The sequence below is a fragment of the Lipotes vexillifer genome, unplaced genomic scaffold, assembly GCF_000442215.2.
Source record: "Lipotes vexillifer unplaced genomic scaffold, Lipotes_vexillifer_v1.1 scaffold1212, whole genome shotgun sequence".
Taxonomy (NCBI): Eukaryota; Metazoa; Chordata; class Mammalia; order Artiodactyla; family Lipotidae; genus Lipotes; species Lipotes vexillifer.
This window is the reverse complement of record NW_006778423.1, coordinates 367206-381206: the sequence shown is the minus strand read 5'-3', so window position 1 is coordinate 381206 and position 14001 is coordinate 367206. Positions and strand designations below refer to the sequence as shown.

Genomic DNA, 14001 nt, shown 5'->3' with positions numbered 1-14001 from the left:
CTGCTGAAGCAGCTCCTACAGGCCAGCAGATCTGAGCATTAGTCAGATAGGACTACAGAAGAGAGGGTGGTAGAAGCACTCTCTGGCAACAGTCTCCCAATTCACAGCTCTGGATAGTAAGCTAACCGTGTGTCGGGCTGTTAGTGAACTTGGTCTGGCCATGGTGACAGAGTTCATTAGAGAACATTTATCCTCCACTCAAGAAGGAGAAAAATGACTTCGATAAAAACTATGCCAGCTCCACAGATACATGATCTTTATTAAAAAGGCATTTTCAGTAGTAAAATTCATTACATATTCACATAATTAATCTGGATCCACCTCTCCCTATGCTATATTATTTTTGGATAAATGCTAGTAAGCTTTAAGGAAAACAAATATGATCCTATAACTATACAGTAATTGAAAATAGATGTAATAAAGAAGACAACCATATAGTTTGTGTATGTTTTGATTCTACCGGGTCAGTTTATAATCTATCCAGATCAAAGTCAAGGCCAAGCCTGCCTTCTGATGAATTGTTCTGCATTGCGTGTATACTGATGCCCGTGGAAGAATGAGCTAAAAGGAGAAGATTCTTCTCAGGCAACTAAAGTGTGTTACTTGTATGCTTTTTCTATCTTTCCCTTTTTATATTCTAGAAATACAGTGGAGGCAAAATATGGAGACCAAAATAAATGAGAAAAAAAAAGAGTGCATCAGGATCTGGCAATGTCTTGTAGAATCAAAACAACCTGAGTTAAAATCCTAGTGCCACCGCTTTTAAGGGCAGAAAAGTTATTTAATTTTAAACCCTCTGAACCCAAGTTTCATCATCTATGAGACATGAATGAGAAAGCCTATATCAGAGTGTTTTGAGGATTAATTGAGAATATATGTTATTCACCTACAACGTGTTTAGTGCTTAAAGACAGTTAAGGAGGCTTCACTTCATGTTGTTCTGGATAACCTAATCAGTTTTATTTATTTATTCAATAAAGCTTTACTGGACATCTAGCATGGGCCAGATGTAAGTTTTAGGTTCTGGGGATATAGAAATGAACAGTATGGGCTTCCCTGGTGGCACAGTGGTTGAGAGTCCGCCTGCCGATGCAGGGCACACGGGTTCGTGTCCGGGTCCGGGAGGATTCTACATGCCGTGGAGCGGCTGGGCCCGTGAGCCATGGCCGCTGAGGCTGCACACCCAAAAAAAAAAAAAAAAAAAGAAATGAGCAGTATGGACATGATCCTGACTGCCTTAAAGAAAGGAAGATGGTCATTGAAAAAATATTTGCTAACAAGTCATGAAGAATAAGCATATTGTTTTAAGCCAAATGATTAAAGATATAGTGATTTATTATTATTTTTACACAGAGTATCAGTAATGCTTCAATATAATAATATATTAAAATAATTAATTTCATTTATACAGTATATATTGTTTTTTTCTTTTTCCTTTTTTTTCCTTTTTGACTTCAAGTGTACCAATTGAATTAATCATATTTCTCCGTGCATGACACATTATCATTGTAAGTACATACAAGGCTTATATTTTTTCATTTAATCCCTATCAATACTCCCATTCCCCTCTTCATCATAGGCACTCACTCTAAAGTATTTAATATGTGTCCATTCATCCCACTTCTACACATTCATTTAGAAATATATGTAATTCTTAAAATATACATAGTAGTGTTGTTCATATGTGATATACAAAAAAGTATTATGTTATAAATGTTTCTTTGTTCACTTAATACTCTTCTCTCTTCTAGAGAGAAGTATTCCTGTCTTCACATAAACCTAACTTATTACCAAGTGCTGCTTAGTATTCCATAGTATGCACAGATCACATTTTATTTACAGTATCTGTTCCCCCAGCGGTGGGCACCTGAGTTGCTTTCCTTCCTTGCTGCTATAAGCAATTTGACAAATAAATATCATCACACATATATCCTTATGAATCTGCTAAAGAGTTTTCTGGTGTATATACATAACCGAACATCAGATTTTACACACTTAATGTCACAGATGGACTGCTGTATCATTTTCCAATCCCCCATATCCTTGCCAAGGTATGGCATTATTTGATGTACTAATATTTACGTCATCCGATGGTTATAGAGTAGTATTTCATTGCTCTTTAAATTTGCATTTCTCTAAATAATTGTGATATTGCTCATATCTTAATATTATTATTAGGTTAATTATATCCCTCAGTTCATGGCACATATTCCATCCTTTAAATGCCACTGCCCATACTTCTCTGAGGTTTCCTCCCATTTCTTACTGATTTGTAATTACCTATATGGTTTAGATGTTAGTATTCTTTGTCTGTTTTACACTTTGCAAATCACTGCTCTTGGTTTGTCATCTACTGATAATTTTGCATGTGGACTATATTCATTGACTATAATCCATGTTTCAATGTAATTAAATATTTCAGCTTTGCCCTTTATGTTTTAAGCTCTGGCCTTGTTCAAGACATTCTTCCCCACCTAAAAATAAACAGAGAATATCTGTGTATTCTCAAACATTGCCTTCTATTACTTTTATATTTTTACTATCTGCTTTTGGGAATTATTTCAAATAGATGTGTTTTTACATATGATATGAGGTAAGGATTCAACTTTTTTTTCATTATAATGAGCCAATTCTCCTAAAATCATCTGTGAAATCTGAGATAATCTATGAGATTAGTCAGACAATTTTCCCTTTTATTTCTATTTTCTAAAAACATTTCCATAAGTTAGAAACTACATCTTTCTTGTAAGTTTGGTTCTCATCTGTGGAATATGCTGAATGTGGAGGCTATAGGTTATGGATCTAGCCGCGTCTCCTTCTTCTTAGGCCAATTTTAGAATTTTATACATTTCCAGAAATGTATCCATTTCCTTTCATTTGATCTTATTGGCATGCAGTGATTCACTAAATTCTTTTTATTTATTTTAAATTTATTTTTTGTTGTGATAATTTTCCTTCTTTCATTTTGGACTTCAAGTATTTTCATCTTTTTATAAAATTAGTTTTGCCATAGGTTGATATCTCTTGTTTGTCTTTTCAATGGTCTTATTTATGCACACTTATAAAATATTTTAAACTGAAGGGCAGAAAAGCATCTCACATCAACATAGGCAGGATTCTGCTGAAATAGTATTTATAGGAAAATTTATAGTTTTGAATATATGTATCACAAAATATGAAGGATCAAAAATTTGAACTGAACATTTAACTCAAAGGAACAATAGAGCAAACCCAAGAAATAAGAAGAAAAAAAAACAATAAAATTAATAACAAAAATCAATGGATATAGAAAGACAACAAAAAATAGTGAAAATCAACAATTTATACTTTTTAAAATGCTTTTACATATATGACATTTCTTGGGGCATGACTTTAAACTATAGACCAGCAATTGGACTTTTAAAAAAGAAAAGCTCAGATTTTTGTTATTTGCTTTCACTGTTTTATTTTTTTTAAATGTTGAGCATTTTGTTGAGGAAAACCATAGAGGCAAAGATACTTCGATCAGCAAAAGGCAAAGTGAAGCTTTATTACTGTTCTTGTTGAAAGATGGTACAGAATACTTGTTTAAAGGGTAGGCTCTATGTTCAACCTGAATAGTTTCAATGTTTGGCTCTGCCACTTCTTTGCTGTGTAATCTCAGGCTCTCTAAGCCTCAGTTTCCTCATTTGCAACACGAGAAGCATAATGGTTTCTACCTCAGAGAGCAGTTATAAGAATTAAATAAGATAAAGTAGTATATAATGTGCTTAGCATAATGTTCAGTAAAATGTTAACTCTCTCTCTGTGGGTCTTAGTAAACTGTATTATATTTAAATACCCCCTTCCATGAAAAAGAGAATCTTGGACAAACTAAGAATGTACACTTGAGTATTAATTTTAATTCTCTCATAAATGTTATAGCACTGTGTAATTAAGAATATATCCAAATCCAGTCTTCAAGAGGTGTAAGGCAGCTTCAAACCATAGGTGAGAAATTCAATGACAAAGAGCTGATGCGGAATGATCTCAGAGTTTTATCCACAATAAGTAGACAGTGGAATGAGAAATAACACAAAACAGCTCTAGTCAACATGGAGTGTTGAGAAATTGAAAGGGAAAGCTTTTTAAAGTAATTGGAAAAGAATTACACACCTACAAGGGCAAGTAGAGATCCTCCCTTGGTTGATTTTCCTTTGAGCTTCTGCAGTGTTTTCTAAAGATTATTCTCAAGAAAAGATAGAACAAGACAGATAGAACATTTGGGAAAAAAGACAGCCCACAGAGTAGGTCAGAGCGCTGTTCTTTACTGGCCCAAGGCGTGGGGTTTCCAGAGAGGCAAGGAGGGTTCAGGCCCTGGGATCCAGGCAGCATCAGCTAAGAATGCCCTGCTAGGCCCTCAGTCCCAGAAAGCACACTTCAGAGGCAAATGCCTCAGTCCTCTGAGACTTTCCCCACAGCCCCATGCTGGAAAGTTATTTTTGTAAAGCACAGGAGCCCAGACTTCTTGAATTTTACAACCTGCCATCAGAATTCACTTTCTTTACAGGGAAAACAGGTCTGCATCCCGGCAGCTGTCAGTCCCTTTAACAGGAGATGGAACAGTAATGAAACCAAGTGGGACTGGCACATTCTCCATAAAGGAGGCCCGCAAAAGGCGTATTGTTACCTTTTTGCAGATGGCAACAATCGTCTCATATCCAGACGTGTAAATATACTACAAACATGATAAAAGCAGGCTTACATGTAAACATGATCTAGAAAAGTGCCAACTAAGACCTCAATTATATTACATTAATATAAATGGGAATCTCTGTATAATTTCTTCTGAGACATCTCCATGGTCTACTAAAAGTGAATGAAACTATTTCTGACAAATAAACTCCAGCAGAAATGAAAGTTAAGAGTTTCAGAATTGGTTCTCCAGGAACAGGCAAGTTCTTTTCTTTAGTAGATTAATAAGCATTAATGCTAATAAATGCTGAACTGAAATGATATTCCTATAAAGTGGAAATGATCACCTGAGAATTCATCTGAATAATGGCATTATAGCATATGTCAAGAATGTGTTAATCAGTCTAACAGAAAAGGGGACAGTGTGTTCTCACAACCATCTTGAGGAATGCTGTACTCACCTCAGCCAATATTCTAAGTCTCATGTGTGAAGCTTAAATAGCATATATCAAAATGATTAAAACGTGCCATCCTTGAAGTAACAGAGACAAGAAGCAGGCACAGCTGAAGAAAAAAAAAGGTACTCAGTGAAACCCAAATGCAAACTGGGCCTCTCATAGTTTGCACTGGCTGAGCATCTACTGTGTGCTGGCCCTCTGCTTGCCTGCCAGATGCTCTCAGTCTCTCAGTCCCTCAGCTGTCACTCCATCCCCGAAAAATGCAAAAAGTAAGACCCACAGGGTGGAAGCAACTTGCCCAAGGCCACACAGCCAAGATGTGGCAAGGCACTTACTGATTCCAGAGCCTACATACCTTCCCTCCTGTTATGCAGCCCCCCAAAAGGCCCCACACCACATATGACAGGCCTCTGAATTCATTTTTCCAGGCTCCCAGGGTTCACGTCTAATTGCTCTGCATCCTTTGTAAGATGACATAAGTGTTGTTTTAGTTGCTAGTCCTCAGTCTCTTCAGCTTGGATTCAAGGTCTCTTGCTCTCAGCCTATGGCTTTACCTTTGGAGGTGGACTTACCTGGGAACAAACCCCACCTCTGCCCCTATGTGACATTGGTCAAGCTATATCATCTCTCTAAGCCTTGTGTTTTCACCATAAAATGGGGATAACTATACCTACTTCATAGGAGTCCATTTTAAAATGAGGTAACTTAGCACATAGCAAGCTTTCCAGCAATGCATGAAGGCTGCCATCGTGATAGTGGCCTGTCATCAGCTATGCTTTTGCTCATAATTAACATTTTGTTCTATACTTTCCCAAGTTTCTGACCTTGGCCTGGCCCCGTTTTACCATTACTTTTGTCTTGGAACTGGTACTTTAGAACCCAATCGTACATGGAAATAGTCTAGGAAAGCAAGAGAAGAAAAATAAGAGGATGGGAGGAGAAACAGTCATCACTGGCTTCAAAACTTAAGATCTTGTCAAAAAGATGTCATTTTTCCAGCCCATTTCTCAAACTTCCAAAGTGTGCACTTTAAGAAACAGGTTTTCCTCATAATATCAGTAAGCTGCTAGTCTTTTTATCCCTGAGGAGTTTAGTCAAAGCCATCTGTTCATGAGTAATAAGTAGACCTTTATTATTGAATCAGGACAAAGTCATCCCTTCTTTATAACCTTCTACCCTTTTCTCTGGCAATGGTTTAAAAGCTGAGTTTCTTCCCTGATTAACTGATGTATGGTTGGTTACCTCCCAGTCTAAATGGAATGTATGCCAGACAATGAAAGGAAAGCCCAGAGGGCCATGCCTTCTACTTTTGTTGCTTCACCCCAAGCCTCCTATAGCTAGTACCATAGTGTGCACATAGTATATTACTCAATAAATGATGCTCAAAATAATGATAAACTTAATGGACTGTTCAGACAACTATACCAAAGGCTTATGGTATGCCCAGAATGTTATCTTCCTGAATTAGGATGCCCTCACTAAGTCTGGCATGCACAGTGCTGAGTGAACAGGAATCATGCCTGGAAGACAGCTCCCACCCCATCAGACCACTGTGAATACCAAGTTACTTCTTCAGGCAGACGCATGAGCTTGGGCCTCAACAGAAATCCAATACTGAAATGAAGGACACTCACAAGTCACATATTTCCTTCTGGTCCCTCTTCCTGCAAAGCAATGAGCTAAAGGTGTTTTTAACATTTCAAATAGCGAAGTCAGTTCATCCGTGAAGCATTAACACTGGAATTCTGTGCATGTTTCCAGAATGGAGGCCAGATCCAATGTGACAACTGCCAGGTGAAACTCACAGAAGCATAATATTATGCAATTTGATTTCAAGGCAGAATGTTCTAAATCCTCAGGTTGCCAGCCAGGCAAAACATCTGTGAAGAATAAACCCACACTTACACATGGAGGTCCCTCAGATTTAAATATTTGGATGAATATTATGAACTCTGAAAGTTAAAGCCCTCAACGTGTTCCTAAAAACTATCATTCTTAAAAGTTTAAATTTCTCCAAATAGCAATATTAGTTGTTTGATGTAAATTTCACAGAATCTTGAAACCTTAGATCTAGGATATTCATGAGACATTATATGATGAAACTCCCTTTGTTTATAGTAAAAAATTGAAACTTAGAGGAACATAATTTGTCTAAGCTCACCCAGTTAGCTAATATCAGAGCCAATATGTGATCCCAAGTTGGTCAGTCCCTAGGTTCCATAGCTCAGCTGATCTGCACACTCAGATCCACATGGGCTTTGTGAGCGAGCTACTCAACTTCTGTTGGAATGAGTAATTCCTATTTCATAGGGAAGTTATGTTAATTAACTGAGACAGTGGATGCAGCACATGGCCCATCATAGCACTATATAAATGGTAGCTGCTGCTATCATCATTATCATTACCGTTATTATCCAACGTACAATTTAAGTCTCACACAATTTCCTGTCATGAGTAAGTCTGGTTGTATTTTTAGGAGACCCCTTCTGAGCAGTGGATGGAGCCTGGAATTGATGTTTCCATCAATTAGCTAGGGTTCCAGCAGGTCTGGCACTAGTCTCTTACCAAGCTGCAGCCTTCCTTCTAGCCTACATGAGAGCCTTATGGCCATGAGAATGAGCATAGCTTTTGAATCAGAGAGTTCTGAGTCTTGATCCAGTTTTTTCACTTATTTTACTGAGCCTCAATTTTCTCCTTTCTTACGTGAAGAAAATAGTACCTATATTACAGAGTTTGTAGAGAAGACTAAACAAAATAATATAGTGATGTCACCAATATGGCAAAGTAGATCATTCCCACCTTCACTCCCTATCACAAGAAGAACAACTAACAACTATTCAAGAACAAGACACCACTGAGAGAAACCTCAACACAGGGGTGAGGGTGTAGCACCCTCCTGCCCCACAGAGACCAAGAGAGACTATATTAGAAGGGTAAGAGAAGCAGCTACACATTGACTGCATTGTTCCTCCCCCAGCCCAGCACAGCACCACATGGAGAGATCTCCCCTGAGCCTCTGGTTCCTCCAGTGGGAAGAGAACCCAGGGGGACAACCAGCATTGGGGTCAATTTGTGGGAGCCCCTACTCTGACTTTACACCATAGGGATTGCAAAGAGTCTTCAGGCTCAATCTCTGGGAATCTGGCTTGTGACAGAGAAGCGGGGAGGGGCTTGCAACAAACAACACAGGGATCTTGGCAGACTGAGTTCACACCTGCAGTGCCCAAGTAGTGATCCCAATCAGTGACTCTGCTCATCTGCAGAACCATATCCGGGGCACACTCTGACCCGGGAACTTGGCAGGATGCTGATCTGCCTTATTCAGATCCTCAAATGAGGAGTTTTGCCAGCCCTAGAGCCTGGTTTGCTCATGTCCAGGCAAAGAAGCTGAGACACAGCCCCATCCACTGTGGAGAATGTCTTCTGGCACCTTATGACCAGAAGGGCTGGTGGCAAGTCCTAGAAGCTGTGTGGCCCAGTGGTGCTCCAGCCAGCAGGTGGTCAGGCAGAGCTGATTGCCTCCAGAGCAAAGCCAGTACCAAGCGTGGAGGGTTCACATGCTATGCACAGGATTAATTCATAGCCAAGGCTTAATGTAGCTCCTGGAAACTTTCCCAACCAAAGAGACTATTGGAAACTGAGAGCAGCCTAGAGCAGCCCCTCCCCTTCGTGCCCTGGCAGAGGAGCTGAGATATAGTCCCACCGCTGTGAAGAATGTCTTCAGGCCCCATCTGACCAGAAGGGCTGGTGGCAACTCCCAGAAGCTGTGCGGCCAAGTGGTTTTCAAGACAAGAGAAAGGCAGGAAAGCTTATCGTTTGCAAAGAAAAGCCAGTGGCCCTGTTCAACCAGGGAACCTGGGGTGTGGGTCAGCTTGAGTTAAGACAACAAAGAGCTTTACAGGCTTTAGAGTTGTTTCCCTACTGTGCCCAGGCAGGGAATTTGTAGCCCCACTCATTGCTGAATACAGTCTTCAGCCTGTTTGACCAGGGACCCTAACCAGAACACACAGGAAACTGTGCAGCACATTCAACAGCCCTACATACAGTGGCACTTGAACAGAGAGCACAGTCCATGGCTTCCCCCATCTGCAGAGCAAAATCAGTGGCCTCACCTGACCAGGGAATTCAGTGCACATTCAGGTCTAATTTGGTTCCCCAAACAATGAGCTGTACAGGACCTGGGTCCTGTCCTGCTGCCCTGCCAGGGCAGGGAAGCTAATTCATACCCCAACTGCTACCGAATATGGTACCCAGTCCCAGCCATCTAGTAGAGCCTGAACAGAGAATCCAGACAGCTGCAGAGCCCATTGTCCATCCTGACTTGGGTAGGGAACCAAGCCAGCAATCCTATCCAACTCCTCTCAGCCAGAGGCACACTCCCCTCATCCCTGTCCTCAGAGTTCAAACAGTTGCCTCCCCTCAAAATAGACCATAATAGCAGGTCCCAACTGCCCAAGGACATTACCAACAGACACACACAGTAACCCAAAATGAACTGACTAGTGAAGAACTGTCTCTGCCAAAGCAAATGTGCAAAGTCTGGAAGAGGAGCCCAATTTATCAAATGCACAGATACCAATGTAAGGAATTAAGGATCACAAAAAATCAGGTAAATATGACACCACCAAAGAAACTAATAAAGCTCCACTAACTGACCCTAAAGAAATGATCTATGAACTGTTAGACAAAAAATTTAGAATAATCCTCTTAAGGAAGTTTAGTAAGCTACAATAAAACACAGACAACTAAATGAAATCAGGAAAACAATGCATGAACAAAATGAAAGTTTGACAAGAAAAGAGCAACCATCAAAAACAAACAGAAAACAAAAACAAAAAAATAGAAATCCTGGAGTTGAAAAATACAATAACTGAACTGAAGAATTTAATAGAGGGTTTCAAAAGTAGATTTGAAAATGTAAGAGAAAGAATCAGTGGGGAAAAAAGAGTGAAAAAGAGTAAAGGAAGACTATGGGAATTATGGGTCACAATGCAAAGAAACAAGATTCACATTATGGGAATTCCAGAAGGAAAAGAGAAAGAGAAAGGAACAGGAAGTATATTTAAAACAATAATGGCTGAAAACTTCCCAAACCTGGAGAGAGAAATGGACATCCAGATACACAAGACCCAAAGATCACAAATAGGCTGAACCCAAATAAGACTACACTGAGACACATTATAATTAAATTGTCAAAAGTCAAGGACAAAATAAGAATTTTAGGAGCAGCCAGAGAAAAGAGAGAAGTTACATAAAAGGGAACCCCCATACAACTATCAGAGAATTCTCAACAGAAATTTTTCAGTCCACGAAAGAATTAAATGGCGTAATCAAAATATTGAAAGAAAATAACTGTCAACCAAGAATTCCATACCCAGTGAGGCTGTCCTTCAGAAAGGATGCAGGAGTAAAAACTTTCCCAAGCAAACAAAGGCTGAGGGAGCTCATTACCACCAGACCTACATTACAAGGAATGCTAAATGGAGTTCTTTGAAAGAAAGTAAAAGAACACTGATTAATATTATAAAAAACATAAAAAGGTAACATAAATCTCACTGGCGAGGTTAAGTATATAGTCATAGTTAGATTCTGCAATATAGTAACAGTGGTGTATAATTCACTTACAAATCCAGTTTAAAAGTTAAAAAAAAAGAACATAGCAGAAGTAATCATAACTGCAATAATCTGTTATTAGTTACATAATATTTTTTAAAAACATGTAAATTATAACAGCAATTAGCTAAAATGTGAGGGGCAGGAGAAGGAAAAGTTTACAAATTCTATTGAAGTTAAGTTGTTATCAGTTTAAAATAGTGTTTTATAAGTTTAAGATATTTTATGTAAGCCTCATGGTAACCACAAGGGAAAATCCTGTAGTAATTACAAGAAGAACACAGTAAAGAAGTCGAAGCATACTGATACCCAAAGACACCAAAACACACGCAAAAAAGACAGCAGGATAAGGAACAAAGAGCAATGAATCTATACAACAACCAGAACAATTAACAAAATGGCAATAGTAAATCCTTACCTATCAATAATTACTTTAAATGGATAATGGATTAAATTCTCCAATTACAAAACATAGAATGACTGGATGTGTATTAAAACCAGATCCAACAATACACTGCCCACAGGAGAGTCATTTTAGCCTTAAAGATATTCATAGACTGAGAGTGAAGGGATGGAAAAAGACCTTTCAAGCAAATGGTAATCAAAAAAAAAAAAAAAAAAAAGCAGGGGTAGCTATACTTATATCAGACAAAATATACTCTAAACTAAAACTGATTTTAAAAAAAAAGACAAAGAAGGTCATTATATAATGATAAAGGGTCAATATATCAAGAATATATAACAATTATAAATATTTATGCACCCAACAGCAGAGCATCTAAATATATTAAGGCAAAAACAGAGCTAAAAGGAGAAAAAAACAATAATACAGTAATGGTTGAGAACTTTAACACACCATTCTCAACAACAGATAGATCATCTAACAGAGAATCAAAAAGGAAACAGCAGATCTGAACCTGACTATAGACCAATGGACCTAACAGACACACAGAGAACACTTTATCCAACAACAGCAGAAACATTCTTCTCAAGCACACATGAAACATTTTCTAAGACAGATTATATGTTAGGCCACAGAATAAGTCTTAGCAAATTCAAGAAGACTGAAATCATACCAAATATCTTCTCTGACCACAATGGCACGAAACTAGAAATCCACAACAAGAAGAAAACTAGAAATTTCACAAACATGCGGAAATTAAACAGCACTCCCCTAAACAACCAGTGGATCAAAGAAGAAATTAAAAGAGAAATAAAAAGTTTTTTGAGACCAATGAAAATGGAAATACAGCATGCCAAAACATATGGGATGCAGCAAAAGCAGTCTTAAGAGGGAAGTTCACAGCAACAAGTGCCTATAAGTGCAATAAGTGCCTATATTAGAAAAATCCGAAATAAACAACCTAACTCTATGCCTTAAGGAACTGGAAAAATAACTGAACAAACTGAGCCCAAAATTAGCAACAGAAAGTAACTAATAAAGATTAGAGCAGAAATAAATGAAATAGAGAACAGATTAGAGCAGAAATAAATGAAATAGGGAACAGAAAAACAATACAAAAGACAGTCTCTTCAATAAATAGTGCTGGGATAATTGTATATTCACATATGAAAGAATGAAACTGGATCTATATCTTATACCACTCACAAAAAGTAACTCAAAATGCACTCAAGACTTAAATGTAAGACCTGAAACCATGAAACTTCTAGAAGAAAACACAGGAATAAATTTCCTTGACATAGATCTCGGTAGTGATTTTTTAGATATGACACCTAAAGGACAAGCAACAAAATCGAAAATAAGCAAGTGGGACTACATCAAACTAAAAAGCTTCTGCACAACAAAAGAAACCAAATACAAAATGAAAAAAATCCCAGAATGGGAAAAAATATTTGAAAACCAAATACCTGATAAGGAGTTAATATTCAAAATATATAATAAACTGACACAATTCAAGAGCAAATAATAATAACAACCCAATTAAAAATGGGTATAGGATCTGAAGAGACATGTCTTCAAATAAGATATACAAAAGGCCAACAGGTACATGAAAAGATGCTCAATATCACTAGTCATTAGGAAATACAAATTAAAAGCACAATGAGATATCACCTCACACCTGTTAGAATGTCTATCATCAAAAAGGCAAGAATTAACAAACTCTGCTGTGGATACGGAGAAAAGGGAATGCTTGTGCACTGTTAGTGGGATTGTAAATTGGTGCAGCCACTATGGAATACAGTATGGAAGATCTTCAAAAAATTAAAAATAGAATTACCGTATGATTCAGCAATTCCACTTCTGGGAATATATCCAAAGGAAACAAAAACACTAACTTGAAGAGATACCTGCACCCCATGTTCATAGCAGCATTATTTACAATAGCCAAGACATGGAAACAACCTACGTATTCATTGATGGATGAATGGATAAAGAAATTATTCAGCCATAAAAGACAAGGAAATCCTACCATTTACAACAACATGGATGGACCCTGAAGCCATTATACTAAGTGAAATAAGTCAGACAGAGAAAAACAAATACTGTATGATCTCACTTATATGTGAGATCTACGAAACAAAAACAAAAAACAATCCAAACTCATAGAGAAAGGGATCAGACTTGTGGTTACCAGTGGCAGAGGGTTGGGGGAGGGAGAATTGCAGGAAGGTGGTCAAAAGATACAAACCGCCAGTTATAAGGTAAATAAGTATTAGGGATGTAATGTATAACATGATGACTATAGCTAACACTGATGTATGATAGATAGGAAAGTTGATGCAAGTAAATTCTAAGTGTTATCACAAAGAGAATTTTTTTTCTTTTTTCTTTCTTCTTTTCTTTTTTATTGTATCTATATGAGAAGATGGATATTTGCTGAACCTATTGTGATGTATGTCAATTATTCACAGTATATATATACATCAAACCAACATGCTGTATGCCTTAAACATACATAGTGATGTATGTCAATTATTTCTCAATAAAACTGAGGCCAAAAAAGGAAAATAATAATGTGTGCAAAATGCTTAGTAAAGCAGCTGACAATGGTGGGCACTCAATTAAATCACCATTATTTTTATTATTATGGACATTCCCTATCACTGTAATAAGACTTCTGTCTTGGGTTCTGAACTTTTACCACCAGGGCCCTTTCCCAAGAAGGACAGCGTAGAACCAGGAAACGCTACCCACTTGACTCTGAGTGTAATAACAGCTTGTAAATTCTAGCAGCCAAGTCTCTCACAGCTGACAAAACTCTCTCTTCTTGGCCAACACAGTAGTAATAGTTTCTTAGTACGTTCAAGCTACTAT

At 37.8% G+C, this 14001-nt stretch overlaps 1 protein-coding gene across 1 annotated transcript in view; it reads left to right on the top strand.

Moving 5' to 3' along the window:
• KCNMB2 (potassium calcium-activated channel subfamily M regulatory beta subunit 2) overlaps nucleotides 1-14001 on the top strand; it is a 250759-nt gene that overhangs the window by 99409 nt on the left and 137349 nt on the right. The window lies entirely within an intron of this gene.